Source organism: Solanum lycopersicum, chromosome 10 (genome assembly GCF_036512215.1).
Source record: "Solanum lycopersicum chromosome 10, SLM_r2.1".
Classification (NCBI taxonomy): domain Eukaryota; kingdom Viridiplantae; phylum Streptophyta; class Magnoliopsida; order Solanales; family Solanaceae; genus Solanum; species Solanum lycopersicum.
The window spans coordinates 49171557-49185402 of record NC_090809.1 but is presented as its reverse complement, the minus strand read 5'-3'; the positions used below and the strand labels follow the sequence as shown (position 1 = coordinate 49185402).

The 13846-nt window shown below is 33.2% G+C and overlaps 1 long non-coding RNA gene across 1 annotated transcript; it reads right to left on the bottom strand.

The window, feature by feature from the left end:
• Positions 1-238: 238 nt before the first annotated feature.
• Positions 239-13617, bottom strand: LOC109121344 (uncharacterized). Its single transcript, XR_011211970.1, has 4 exons — positions 10784-13617; positions 1578-1785; positions 1035-1211; positions 239-737 (listed from the first exon to the last, which is right to left on the bottom strand). It is a non-coding gene; the product is annotated as an uncharacterized lncRNA (long non-coding RNA).
• Between the last annotated feature and the right edge of the window lie 229 nt (positions 13618-13846).

The following is a 13846-nucleotide window of genomic DNA, read 5'->3' as shown; positions in this document are numbered from 1 at the left end:
TAACAAAAATATGCAAGCCTAAGACAACAGGGCCATTGAATGTTATATATATATATATATATATATATATATATATATATACATATACATATACATATATGAATATATAAAGCACCAATTGTAAGCAATAAGAAGTCACCGACTCTAACGAAAGGAAGAGAACAAGATTCATTTTCGATATTGTATCTTATTCTACTGCACAATTAACACAATAGAAACAAGTCTGTTATTCCATCTTTCATAAAGTTTACTTGTGTGACGGGGAATATTTCTTTTTCACATCGAAAGACCCATATTTTGTTATTTAATTATACATTCATTACGTTGTTATGTTTCAACAAAATAAATTAAAAAGTCAGATATATTGTTACTAACCTGGTCAATTGAAAAGACGGTGGTCATTCAGTTAAGGAGGACGATGTTGTAGGTGGGACATATGATTGTTGAGCAGTGAAGAATTCTTTCATTTTCATTATTTCTTTAATCTCATCTTCTATGTGTAGACAAGCGATCATTTAAGGAATTGTTTTCTCCGTTCAAGGATTTTATATCCTTTCGAGTTGAACGTAGTACATACAACAATTCAGACTTTGATGAAGTTCCACCTTTCAAATCTTTTGCGTTTACTCCACCCCCAAATCCAAATACATGGCTACGAGTTTGAGGTCCACAAAAATTTTCAACAAGCTCTACCGTAGGTAGAGATGATCTTCTTGAACCATATCTTAGAGTTGAGCCTACACATATCAAATAACATTTTATATCATAACACATGAAGATTATTTCAAGTAATTTAAATATTCAATTAATTAAATGCACATGTTTTTCAATTGCATTAGGTTAAACAAGCTTGTTATCTTTTTTACGAGTCTCAAAGAAAATAGTTTTCAAATCGGTGGAATACCATCTTTCCCGACATTTACATCAAAGCCAAACATGTCAAATAACACAAACCTGGAAAAGATCTTTAAGCTCAAAAACTTTAAAACACAATAGATTTTCAATAAATACAATACATTTGAAAAAGATCTTACTTGTTTAAACTTCTTGGGTGTATTTCTTTACTTGATTAGTAGATGTAGGAGATGAAGTACTAATTTGAACGTTCTCTTTCTCAAAAGTCATGAAGTTCTTATGCGTCCTTCGTATTCCTTGACTAGTGGACACGGTAGAGATTTTAAGTCCTTGTTCATGTTCCTTCCCTTTAGAACCTGAAAAAAACAAATCATATTTTATACGTTGACTAATGTATCACAAGACAAGAAGTACCAAAAATGTGTACAAGGAGTTTCTAAAGCTAATTTTGTTTCACAAGTTCTCTTTTGTGAAAATAATGTATTCAACATTAGTTTCTTAAGCTGTTTTTGGCCTGGTATTTACCTTCTTATCATTATAGGTTCGTGCATCACGTATTATGCCTATATTCTGCATCAAATAGAATGCTGGAAAAAACTATTTTCCTCACCTTCTCCTCCATGATAAAACACAGAATACAGAATACTTGAAAAAATATTTTCCTTTAAAACAATTAAAATTTTTGCTTATGGTCTGAAATAAAAGAAAACAAAATATCTTACTTGTTTCAGTTTCTTTGATGTGCTTCTTAAATAGATCACTTGATTGAGAAAATATACTCTTAGATGGTAATTTCATTTCTCATCCAAAGATTTAAGCCCTCGTCCTTGTCCCTTTTCAATAGCACTAGGCGTGATAAACGTATATTCTATAGTATTCGTCATATTAGAATCGACTTCATTTTCAATCCTCAATGGTTTCATCTTGAACCTGCAAAAGAGCAAGAAAGTTAAAAATTATACCTAAAAATGATTAATAATGTACTAAAAAGGAAATTTTTCCATCATAACATTTATGAATGAATATACTAACTCATAAGAGATATTAATTAATCTCATTAGTTCTTTTTCTTTTCTTTTGGAAGAACTTCCTAACTCTACAATATCATCATCCATTTGTTCCACAATTTTATAGGAATCATGAGATTGGATCTTCCTCACTACATGCCAGTCTTTGTTGCAAGTATCATCAACAAAAAATACTAGAGATTTGATCCACTAAAACAAATGGGTAATTTGTTTCTGAAAATCTACATGGATTAACACTCACAAAATCAAACTCACTCTTTTTAACTTCTTTTATTTCTTTATACACATCAGACAAATTACATCAAAAAAAAGTTACTCTTTTATCCATGACAAATTGCAACTCAATCGCATCAGCTAAAACTCCATAGTAATCAAGGTTTTCACTATCTTCATCTTTCTCACCCAATACAACACTACCACTATTTTGAGTACTTAACTTTTTATCAATCATGATGCATGGAATATGGCAAGGGCATGATTTGCCCAGATTCATAACACATACAAATGTGGTACTGATACCAAAGAAGAATGTGGTGGATAATTTTGGGGACGTAAGATTTATGAGCCTGAATACTTTTTCTAATTAAATTATATCGGTTGATACATGAAAGAGTTTAATTGGTGTTACCTACTTTGATTTCTAAAAATAGGCAGGCATTGTTAAAGGGAGAAGTATGACTTAAAATGTACTTTTGGCTCAAGTAATAATAAGGGACATCAACAAGAGAAAGAGTTTGCACAAAAGCATATGATAGAGTCTACAGGAAATATTTTATCCAGGTCTTTAGAATATTTAGATTCTCTGAAAGAATAAATTGACATAACAGTAAGGCTAATAAGGAATAATTATAACTCAGTTCTAATGAATGGAAAAGTCTTTGGCTTATTTCAATCTTCTAGAGGCTTGAAAGAGGGTGACCCCTTATCACCTACCCTATTTATAATAGCAATTGAAGTGTTGACCAGGATTGTTCATTTGAACATAGTGACTTTAAGGTTTTTGGAATGCCTAAATGGAGTTCGCAAAAAAACCACTTATCATATGTTGATGACAGTATTCTTTTCTTGATCAGGACAACACAAGTTAATGACGATGAGGATGATTATGCTAAAAATATATGAGGGGGTGTCTGGACAAATGCTATACATAGACAAAAGCATTTGTTATCGACATAATAAAGTCCTTGTAGTACTGTGTCATCAAATAAAGAGGATAACAGGGGTCAAGCAAGGTAATTCTCCTTTTACTTATCTATATTTTCCTATTTTCTATGAAGGAAAAATAAAGGTCATTTGTTGTTCTGATTAAAAAGGTGGCTAACATAATGGCTATGTGGAAGAATAGATTACTATCTTATGGGGGAAGGTATATATTTTAATAGAACATGTTTTGCAATCTATGCCCATGGATTTACTATCAGCCCTGAATTCCCTATATAGTGTAATAAACCAATTACATAAGCTATTTGCTAAATTTTTCTGGGGAAATGCTACTAGATCTAAGAACAAGAACTGGGTTTCATGGGGAAGCATATGTTATCCCAAGGAAAAAAGGGGTCTAGGTTTCAGGTCTTTGCATAATGTATCGAAGGCTTTGTTTGCAAAGCTTTGCTGGAATTTTAGGACATTAATTTGTTCTTTGTGGAGCGGATATATGTGGTACAAGTATTGCAATAAATTGCATCCAACTATAACTACTGGTGTGGGTGCATTACATGTCTGGAGAAAGATGTTAATTATAAGGGAGGAAGTAAAGCACAATATATGGTGGCAGATAAACGTAGAAAATTCTAGGTTTTTATTTGATAATTGGACAAAATTGGGAGCCCTCTTATATTTTGAGAGTGATATGGCCATTGAGTAAGATGTAGAAGTGAGGGAGATTACTACCATTGGTGGATGGAAAGAACAGAAATTGGCCACAAAACTCTCAGCAGAAATGGTAGAGTATATTATAGAGAGTAAGAAACCACCTTTTAATGAACATCAGGCTGATTTTCCTGGTTGGATGAGCAGTAAGCAGGGGAATTTCACTATTTTTTTATAAAGGTAACTTTATGTTCACAAGAAAATGGTTAGTTACAATCCTCGCATGTTATTGCAAAAACAAACAAACAAGGGCTAAGGTTTTACAATTTGTCCTACGAAGTAAACTAATAAATCTATATCCCCCTCCATATCTTGTTTACACCAAAAATAAAGAAGGCTAATGTAGGTAATTCTAATCCTCTGGATGTTGTTGATTTTTCCTTCAAAATACGTCCTTCCATAAGGTCCATCAAATGCAGGTTGGAATTAGTTTCCACCTGTCTCCTCTAGTATTTATTTTTTCAATTGTCTCCCATCTCCTCAGTAGATTAAAAGTGTATGTAGTAATTATTCAGCTTACTCCAAGTTTACATAAAAACATGTTCAACAGATTTACAGTTGTTTTGCAATGTAGGAAAAGGTGATTGTTTACCTCTACCTCCTTGTAACAAAGAAAACACCTTAAGCAAATTTGCAAGCCCTCTTCTCTGTAGTGCTTCGTGAGTTAAGCAAGCTCCCTGATCACCTACCCCATAAAATAGGACACCTTCAAGGGGATTTTAATTTCTAGATTATATTCCAAGGACAAATCGTAGTGGAGGAGAAGTTGATGTTTTTCTAGTAGCGTAAAACTTCACAGAGAATACTCTTTTACTATACAACTTCCATAGAAGTTTGCCTAGATTTACCGAGACACCGTGAAAAAGGTCAAAGACGTAGAAGACTTGTTGTTTTGTCTACCTTCTAGTCATTTAAATCTCTTCAAAGATGAAATTCCACCCTTGTGGGCTCCATATCTAGTAACAGTCTCATTTATCTTGAGACTGAGGTAGTAGAGGTCTGTGAAGGTGGTCTTTATGCTTTCATTACATATCTACTGCTCATTCAAAAAAGATCTTTATACCGTTCCTCACCTTATAGTAAATGTTTATATTGAATTGGGACTAGAGTCTTTGAATTATTTTCGATACACTGCATCAAAAAAATACTTTCCACTTCTTCCGTTGTCCATTGGTTTAGGAGTCCATATTTCTGTGTGATGAATCTCTTCGATAAGGTCATGTCTTCTATTCAGAATTTCCATGACCACTTTCTCAGTAAACAACGAATGTGGAGGTTGAGTTTCTTGATTCCTAAACTTCCTTGTCTCATGTTAAGATAAGACCATCCCACTTCACTAGATTGTAGCCTTTATTTCCTTTGTTCCCATACAACATGAAGCTCCTTCTCATTTGGTTGATATTTTTTTCCAATGCTCTTTGGGATGGAAAACAAACTCATCATATGGGTTGGCAGTTAATCCATGAGTGATTTTATGTGTGTCAATCTGCCTCCCAAGAATAAATATTGTCTTTTCCATATTGATAGCCGCTTGTTACATCTCTCTAATATTGTTCTCTATACATTGAGTTCCTTATTTTTAGCTCCCAATGGCATGCCTAGATAATTGGTGAGTAGGGAAGCAATACTGAAACCGAGATTCATTGCCAAAAACTATATATTTAGGAATTCATTGATTTGCTAGAGGTAGCTCCCATGCCAATTTACATTGAGTCCTGAGATGCCTTCAAAAATGGTTAGAATAGCCTTGTTTTGTCTAATTTTTGACACGTCTGCTTCACATAGTATAAGTGAGTCCATCGGCATACAGTTGTTCAAAATTTATCATGCCATTTCCTCAACTTATATGAGCTGAAAAACCTGTCAACCAACCATTTTTAGCCATAAATAGTAAGAAAAGGAATTGTGAGGGGGTCACCTTGCCTAAGACCCCTCTTGATTGAGAGAAACCTACAACGTCACCATTTAACATTAGGGAGAAACTCACATATGATATGCAAAAGCTAATTCAATATAGCGATTTTTAACAAAATCTCGTATCTTTAAGGATCTTAAGATGGTAGATCAAGTTGACATGATCAAAAAACTTGTCGCTTCACTCTTGAATCTACCAGTTAATTTTCCACAAGTGATGCATCCATTATTTGTCTCCCTTTCAAAGAGGTCATTGATTCTCATCCACCAGTTTCCCATGATTAACTTAATTCTATGATTATAAATTTTGAGATGAGCTTGTAAGTCCCTTCTATTAATATTATATGTCTGAGGCCTTTTAATTGTTTGGCATTTGCCTTTTTTGTAATTAAGGATATGAAGGTGGCAGTCATAAGCTTCTCAAACAATCCCTTCTAGTTGAATTTGTAGATGGTCTGCATCAAATCTACCTTTATAGTATCCCAGAAAACTTAAAAAAATCTCATGGTGAAACCATCAGAACTCGGCGCTTTTTCCTTTATTATAACTCTTGATGATGTGTAGTACTTCTAATTCTCAAAAGGGTCTTGGTTGCTATTCATACTCTTAATTTGTGATTCTGGGACAACCTTGTAAATTAAAAGTAGGCCTCCAAGGTTCAGCTTCTAAGTTCAAATTTTTCGAGAAATCTATCATATGTTCAGCTTCTAAGTTCAATTTTTTCGAGAAATCTATCATATATTCTTTATTACTGTAGATTACCAAGTTTCTTCACCATTCACTATCAGTCTATTATTGGTGTTGAATCTCTTGTGTTGTTGCCATTCTTTGGAAGAAATTTGTGTTGTTCTCACCTTTTTTTAGTCATAGTACTCTTGATTTGTGTTCCATATGGATCCATCTTGTCTAGCAAAATATTTTAGCTCAACTCTTATTATTGCTACAATCATTACTTCATCTTTGGTCACGTTTCTACTTTCCTAAATTAAGTCAATGACAACAAATTCTTCAAGTAAAGTTTTCTTCTTGCTAGTTAATTCTCCAAAAGCAGTTTTACTCCACTCTTTGAGCTTTGAAATTTTTAACTTGTTATTGAACCTGAAGTCGGGACATCCCTCAACTAAAATTCATTCCACTAGTTATTTAATTACCAACTTGCTTAAACCCTCCATAGCACCAATTTTTGAAATTGAAAATTGATTTGCTTTTCTCCCAATTTACACATTCTAGCACGATGGGTTTGTGGATTGAAGTAGCTATATAAAAATCCTTTGTCTGATATTTCTGAAAGTGTCTTCTTATTCTAAGAATAAGAGGAACATGTCTTGTATAGCTTCACTAGGATGGTTTATGACTCTAATGAAAGTAAAATTATCTCCAATCAGATGGGGGGTTATGAAGTTCCATGTCCTCGATCCATTTAAAGAACGCATACATCACATTAGTTATTCTAAAGCACCATTTTCTTTCTAACATAAATCAAATTGTATTGAAATCTCCACAAGTTACCCAAGAACCTTCAAAAAGTTGTCTACAAGCTGCGATTTCCTCCCATAATAATAATTTTTCACTTCTAATAGGTGGAGCATAGACACCAGTGAGGTACCACGTAAAAGAGTTGTGAGAATAGAAAAATTCAAAGGTGATAGAGTGTTGCCTTATTTCCACAAGTATCCTTGACCAAACATTGTTGTCCCACATTATTACGACCCCCTTTGCATCCCACAACTTTGATTAAATGACATTTCATTCATCTACAAGGCCATAGTTGTTTGGCTTCTTCATCCCTCTCGACTTAACCTTGTTTCTTTGAAATAATACACATAAGGAGCCTCACATTGAAATAAACTCTTACCAAGATTCCTATTTTCTATATTGTTGAGTCCCATCACATTCCATTAAATTAGGTTTATATTCATTTGTAAGTGAGATTGAGAGTTTTCCCCCTATTTCTTACCCCTTCTACTTGGTTGAGACTGGATTGCAAATTCTTCAATTAATTCTTGCTGAGTCTCTTACTTTTTCAGGTGGTGATTATCTTCTCCTACTCTTTCTGTTTTAGCGTCGCTTTTCTTTTATCTAGCTATATGAAAATGGCTAGTGTTTCCTCTTCTAAACCTTCAAAAGATACTCCATATGTATTGCTTATTTTAAGAATGTGAGAAATCACAAGTCTAAAGCCTCTATCTCAGCGTACTCTAGGGATGCAGGAGACTCGGTGGTAACTGATTGACATCGTGGACTGGCTACTGTTGCAAGTTGCACTTATCTGAGATGGGTGCATGCATGGTTGTACCCTCTACTTTTTCTTTGGGATGGTCATTAATCTCAGTCTCTTCACCTATATGAGGGGTAATCTCAAGTTTCATGGTCAAGGTTCCTTTCGATGTCACTTCAATCGATTTCTCTATATCTCTTGGGTCTACAAAGCAAGCTTTTAAAGTCATATATGATTCTAGGAATTTTGGGCCACAAATCGATTGTTCTCAAGTTAATTAAGAGTTTTATAAGAGCTCTTCATCAGAAATTGAGTTATAGATGGGCTACAGAGTTCAGAAATAAATTTTGGATCTGATTTAATTTGGTCTCCAGAATTAAATTTAACCCACCCCGAAGGATTTAAATTGTCTGGGGATGTTGTCCCGTGTAACTCAGCATTAGCATGTATTATCATTGTCAAATGTGACTCAAATTGGCATGTGTTGTCACTAACCCATGCTTAGCGTTGACATGTACTATCATTGTTGAGTGTGTAGGTGGTAGACTGCCAGTATTTGTATCTACTGGATAAATATTCAATGACAATTAGGTAATGGGATGAAAAATTCTTCTATCTTTTATAGTTGTCATAGCTGAAGCTCATTCCAGATTTGCATAGAGAAGGTAATTCTACTAATTTCTATGGAGATATCCTTCGACACCTTACTCCCGATTCATTGAATTTTCATTTTCGTCCATTCGAGTTGGCTCTAGATGGACATATCTTTATTTAATTTAATCCATCAGCCACAATGGTCTCGTACAATCTTGAAGGTTTTATGGTCCCATAGGTGAAGAAGGATCCTCACAATCCTAATCTACGTGGAACTTGGTTTTTCTGTTGAGTTGGAAATACCCGACGATGGGTTCCACCATTGAAGCTTGAGTTGTATTTTGTTCAATAACCAATTGCTAGAAAGTAAATTCTCTATCATAATACTAGAGGCAAACCCGAAAAGAAAGAGGCCCCTTCCCGTTTAGTGTATGTTGAGGCCGTGCACCTGTTTCCATAGGTTGCTCTGCTGGTATCCCTCTTTTGTTTGGCATAAAATTCCTCATTTTCTCATCAATTAAGGTCCAACCAGAGTTGAAAATCACTTTAGGCATGATAATGGATGACCTTCTCCTACCCCTTACTTTAATAAGACTAATGTATCTGTCAAGATTATTGAAGTTCCTAGCAAAGAAGATTTCTGACAGCGTTTCCTTCTTATTAAACCTTTTGACTACATTCCCATTCGTCTAAGAAGATTCAAAGAGAGTCTAGACAATCCAATGCATTATCTTCCTAGCGAAAGATTTTCTAGTGTCGCCGTCTCTACATCTTTTTGTCCAATCATTAAATTTTCCTAATTGAGTGCGGTCAATAGACTTGAATCCAACTGCAATATAGATAGAGTCCTCCCTCTTAGTGGGGGAGGAGAAGGGGGGAAGAGAATAGGGGGGAGGGAATCTGTTGATCAGAAGGATCATCGAGAGAGGGTTAGAGGGTTATTTGGAATGAATGTAGCATATTTTTGGGAATCCTGTATTGGAGGAAGAAGAGTTCTTAATCCCAAAATAATTCAAGTTGAACCTCTTTTAATGTATAATCAACATCGCAAACTATGAGGACGAAGTAGGAGATAAGAAATGACTATGTTTATATTTGGAACAAGTGGGTTCCTTTTAAGGTTAATTTCTTCCTATGGAGGTTGTGGAAAAGGAGAATTTCTACCGATGATAATTTTAAAAAGGTGAAGAATCATCTAGTTTCAATATGTTTGTGTTGAGATAAAACCCATATTTTTCTAAAAGCCTCCTTGGCTAACAAGCTATGGAGAGAAATTTGCTAATTTCACAGATATGCACATAAAAGGAATGCATTTACAACAATTAATCATTACTTGGTGGAAATTCGAATCATCACCACAACTACAAGTAGTAATGAGAGCAATGCCAACAATAAACATGTGGACAATATGGAAGAGAAGAAGTAGTATAAAGCATGACGAAACACAACTTTTGGAGGGATGGTGATTCAAGTTCAAGAAATGGTTTGGAAGTTGGTGAAAACTCTATATCCTTGGATACATTTGGAGTCAAGTTTGTGGCTTGAAATTGTCAAAAAACTAAAGCGGCACAAGCCTAAACTGCATTACCATAGTCTAATATGGAAACCCTTAAATACAAATAGATTTGAATGCAACATTCAGCGAGAATCCAAAGGGAACCCAAGGCTGAGTGTATAGGTCTTTTGTCAAAGGAACTCGCAAAGAAATCTGATCTATGCTAGGGATGCAGAAGTTGGAAATAATGCTAACACAGAGATATAGTCAGTGGAAATCTATGAAGCATTGGAGTATTAATGGGAAACAGGGTGATGGAAGAAACAATCAAAATAGACTCACTAAGTCTGATGAAAATAATAAGAGGGCAATGGAAGATACCTTAGGAGCTGGCGGAAAGAACAAATAATATAGGGATGAGATCACAACAATTTAATGCAAACATCACTCATATATTTGGAGAAGGTAATAATGTTGCAGACTTATTGGCTCATTAAGTAGTGGAACCAGAAGAAAGAAAGGAAAGCATATCAGGACACATATGAATATTGACAAATAATAAATATCAATATTGAGAATCAGATCAAGAATAATGAATTTTCAGAAATGAACATACCAAAAGCATATCTTCATAGGAAAGGAAAGCATATGACTACTGCAGATATTGACAGATCTACATAAAATAGTATAATAATATAATATATATTCATATTGTAAAAGGGGACAGGTCAAGACATAAATGCTATATTTTACACTAACTACCACAAAGTTACATCAAATAAAGATAGAGACAAGTGGATCGGACATTACCGATAGAGCTTTAGAATGTTTCAAGGGAAAGATACATCACCAGATCTACATCTGAGCAAAATCACAAAAGAAAGGGATATCATTCAAAGATCATGCGGGTAGAAGTGAAGGAGAAAATGAGGTAGAAATGAAAGCGAACTTACCAGGTAACAATGAAGACCACTCGAGCTCAAAAATAATTCAAAGGAGGAGGCAAAACTACTAGAATTTTCTTAGACAATGCAGTGGAGAAGGTAGACGAAAGAGTATTGTCTACTCACCAAGGATGAGTAGAGATCGTACAAAATTAGGTATTTTGTATTTTCTTTATTATTGGGCCATGGGCCATTTTATATGTATGGACCACAATTTATTCAATAAACGACTCCAAGAAAAAAAATTATTTTAAAAAACTTGCATTATAGAGCTTGAAGTACTCATATATAAGCAACACCACATCAAACCTTTGGTGTTTTGCAACACTCAAAAGACTTTATCTTCGAAAAAAATTCTAGTTATACATGAAGAGTCACGAATAAGAAGTTGATGCCACAACAAAAAACTTATTCCTTTCAAAAAAAAATTCTATACAATTCTTCAATCGGTAGTACCTAATTTCTTAGAGTAGTTAATTCCTAAATAATATTTTTATTACTTTCATAGATTATATAGGAGTCGATAGCCAAGATAAAAAAAATAAAAAATTGTCAAAAATTTCAAAAGGACACATCAATTTTATTAAAAAAAAAAATAAATACAGAAAAATCGCTTTGTTGAAATAATTTTCCTCTGGACAATACTGAAGTCGTTACTCCATGAAAATTAAAAAATTGATGCCTAGCAACAATTGTATCCAAAACATGTTTATTTTTCCCCTTATATCGTGGTAGGGGCAACATTTTTCTAAAAAAAAAAAATGCTATAGTTATAATATAAAAAATATTTTTCTTAAAAATACTCCCCAAGTAGCGAATTCAATAATAAAAAAAACTCCTATTTACTATAAATTATTTTTATAAAAATAAAATCAATGCCTTCGCAACGATTTTATTAAAAAAATTAAATAAATCGTTGACAAGGCAGAAAAAAATTCTCTCTTTTCCCAAAGAAATATATTTTTTCACTTATGTATATTAAAATTGGTTAATTGATCAGTTGATTAATTCATTTAGTTAGTCAAGATAATTAGATTAATTTTAATTTGGTTAAAAAGTTTGTTAGGTTTTCATATAGTTATTAAACTTGTCAGATCAGTTGGATCTAGAAGTTGTACATATATAAATGTAATGTAGCTTATGTACGATCAATTGTGATGATAAGGTTTCAATTTTCTTCTAAATCTCCCTAGTAAAATCTACATGGTATTAGATCTCTAAACAGCTAATCAGTTTAATACAATAATCAATCAGCCAGAGAGATAGGAGATGTTAAAGCTTCCACCATTGATGCATCACAAATATTTACAGTTGAAACAGTCGATGATATTGATCGAAAGAAAATTCATCCACTTCATCTTCATTATTCACACTCCTTCTAGTGTGCTCATCACTATGAAACTTACAAGGATATAGACTTACTCTTTATGAAGCCGATTCATGTTGATTAACCTTCGACCAAAGAGTAAGTTCAAGTTTTTGTTGGGGACTTGCAAGAAGAGTGCTTATCAAGAAGGACGGGAAGAGAAATGAGTGAAATGCTATGTGTTTGTACTTCCTTGGATCATGAACTCTATAACGATGTTTCTCGGTGGGATTGCTATTGCTACAAATGCAACCATCGTGTGGACAGATATAAAAGAGATATTTGATAAGGTTGATTGATATCAACTGCACAGGGAGATCCGCATGATTCATCAAGGTAATTCGACAATTTCAACATATTTCTTGAAATTATGATTTTTAAGGATAAGTTTGATGCACTGGTTTCTTATTCTTTATGCAAATGTGATAAATCTAGAACTTATATTGATCACGTAGCTTGTTTAAGGATATTTGTTTCGTTTAATGGGATTGAATAAAATGTATTATCATGAACGAAGTCATATCCTGATGATAAACTCTCTACCTACTATTGGAATAGCATATTCTATGTTGATGGTTGTTGACACCAAATTTTGGACTTCCACCATATAAATTAATCAATTCGAGCTTCTTCGATTTCAAACAATTAAAGATAATTAGTTTATAAAATCTTAAGAAAAATACATAGTTTGCACCTTAATTATTTTCCATAGTTTTGTAACTTTTTATAATTTCTAGATAACATATATTTTACATAATTATGTATATAATTAATATGTTTTATGATTATTCGAATATCATCTCAAGAGGATTTTAATTTTAGTAAGTATTTTATCAAATTAGTTTAGTTTAAATTATGGTTATATTTTTTAATCATTAGTTTATAATTAAGTTAGTTATTTTATTTCATTAATATTAAGAAGCTCGTTAATTAATTAATATTAATTAGTCCTATTTAAATATTAGTCGAATGTTCAAAAATCAATTCTTTGGTTGCGCCTTCAATTCATTTCATTAAATTATTAATTACTCTACTAAAATTGTAGTCAAACATCTTCAACAAATTTAGAGACCAATGTTTTGGGCCTTTATTTCAGCCAACCCAATTCAATATTTCCTTCAGACCAATTCTTTGTCAAGCGCCCCAGCCCATACTTTAGACCCTCCAACCCGATCCAAGCTCAATTCTCAACAAATATCCAACATCACCTTAAAACTTAAAAAAAATGATTCCTGTGTCTTCATCTTCTTCTCGAGATAATTAACAAATCAAAGACCCCCAAATCTTGATCCAGTTCAAAACCAAGCAATCACGAGCCCAGTCCAAAAAAAAATACAACCCAGCAATGTCGTTTTCCCTTCATCCTCTCACAATTCTTCCAAGTGTCGAAATCTGGTGCGTGTAGTCATTTAAAATTTATTAAATATAAATTGATAAAGTTTTTTTGATAATATTAAATTAATTAATATATTAGTCCAAATAAATATTATGGATAAATATAATTGATTCAATCATTGAAATTCAGATACACATGAATTTAATTAAAGCCTGCTCCATAAAGCT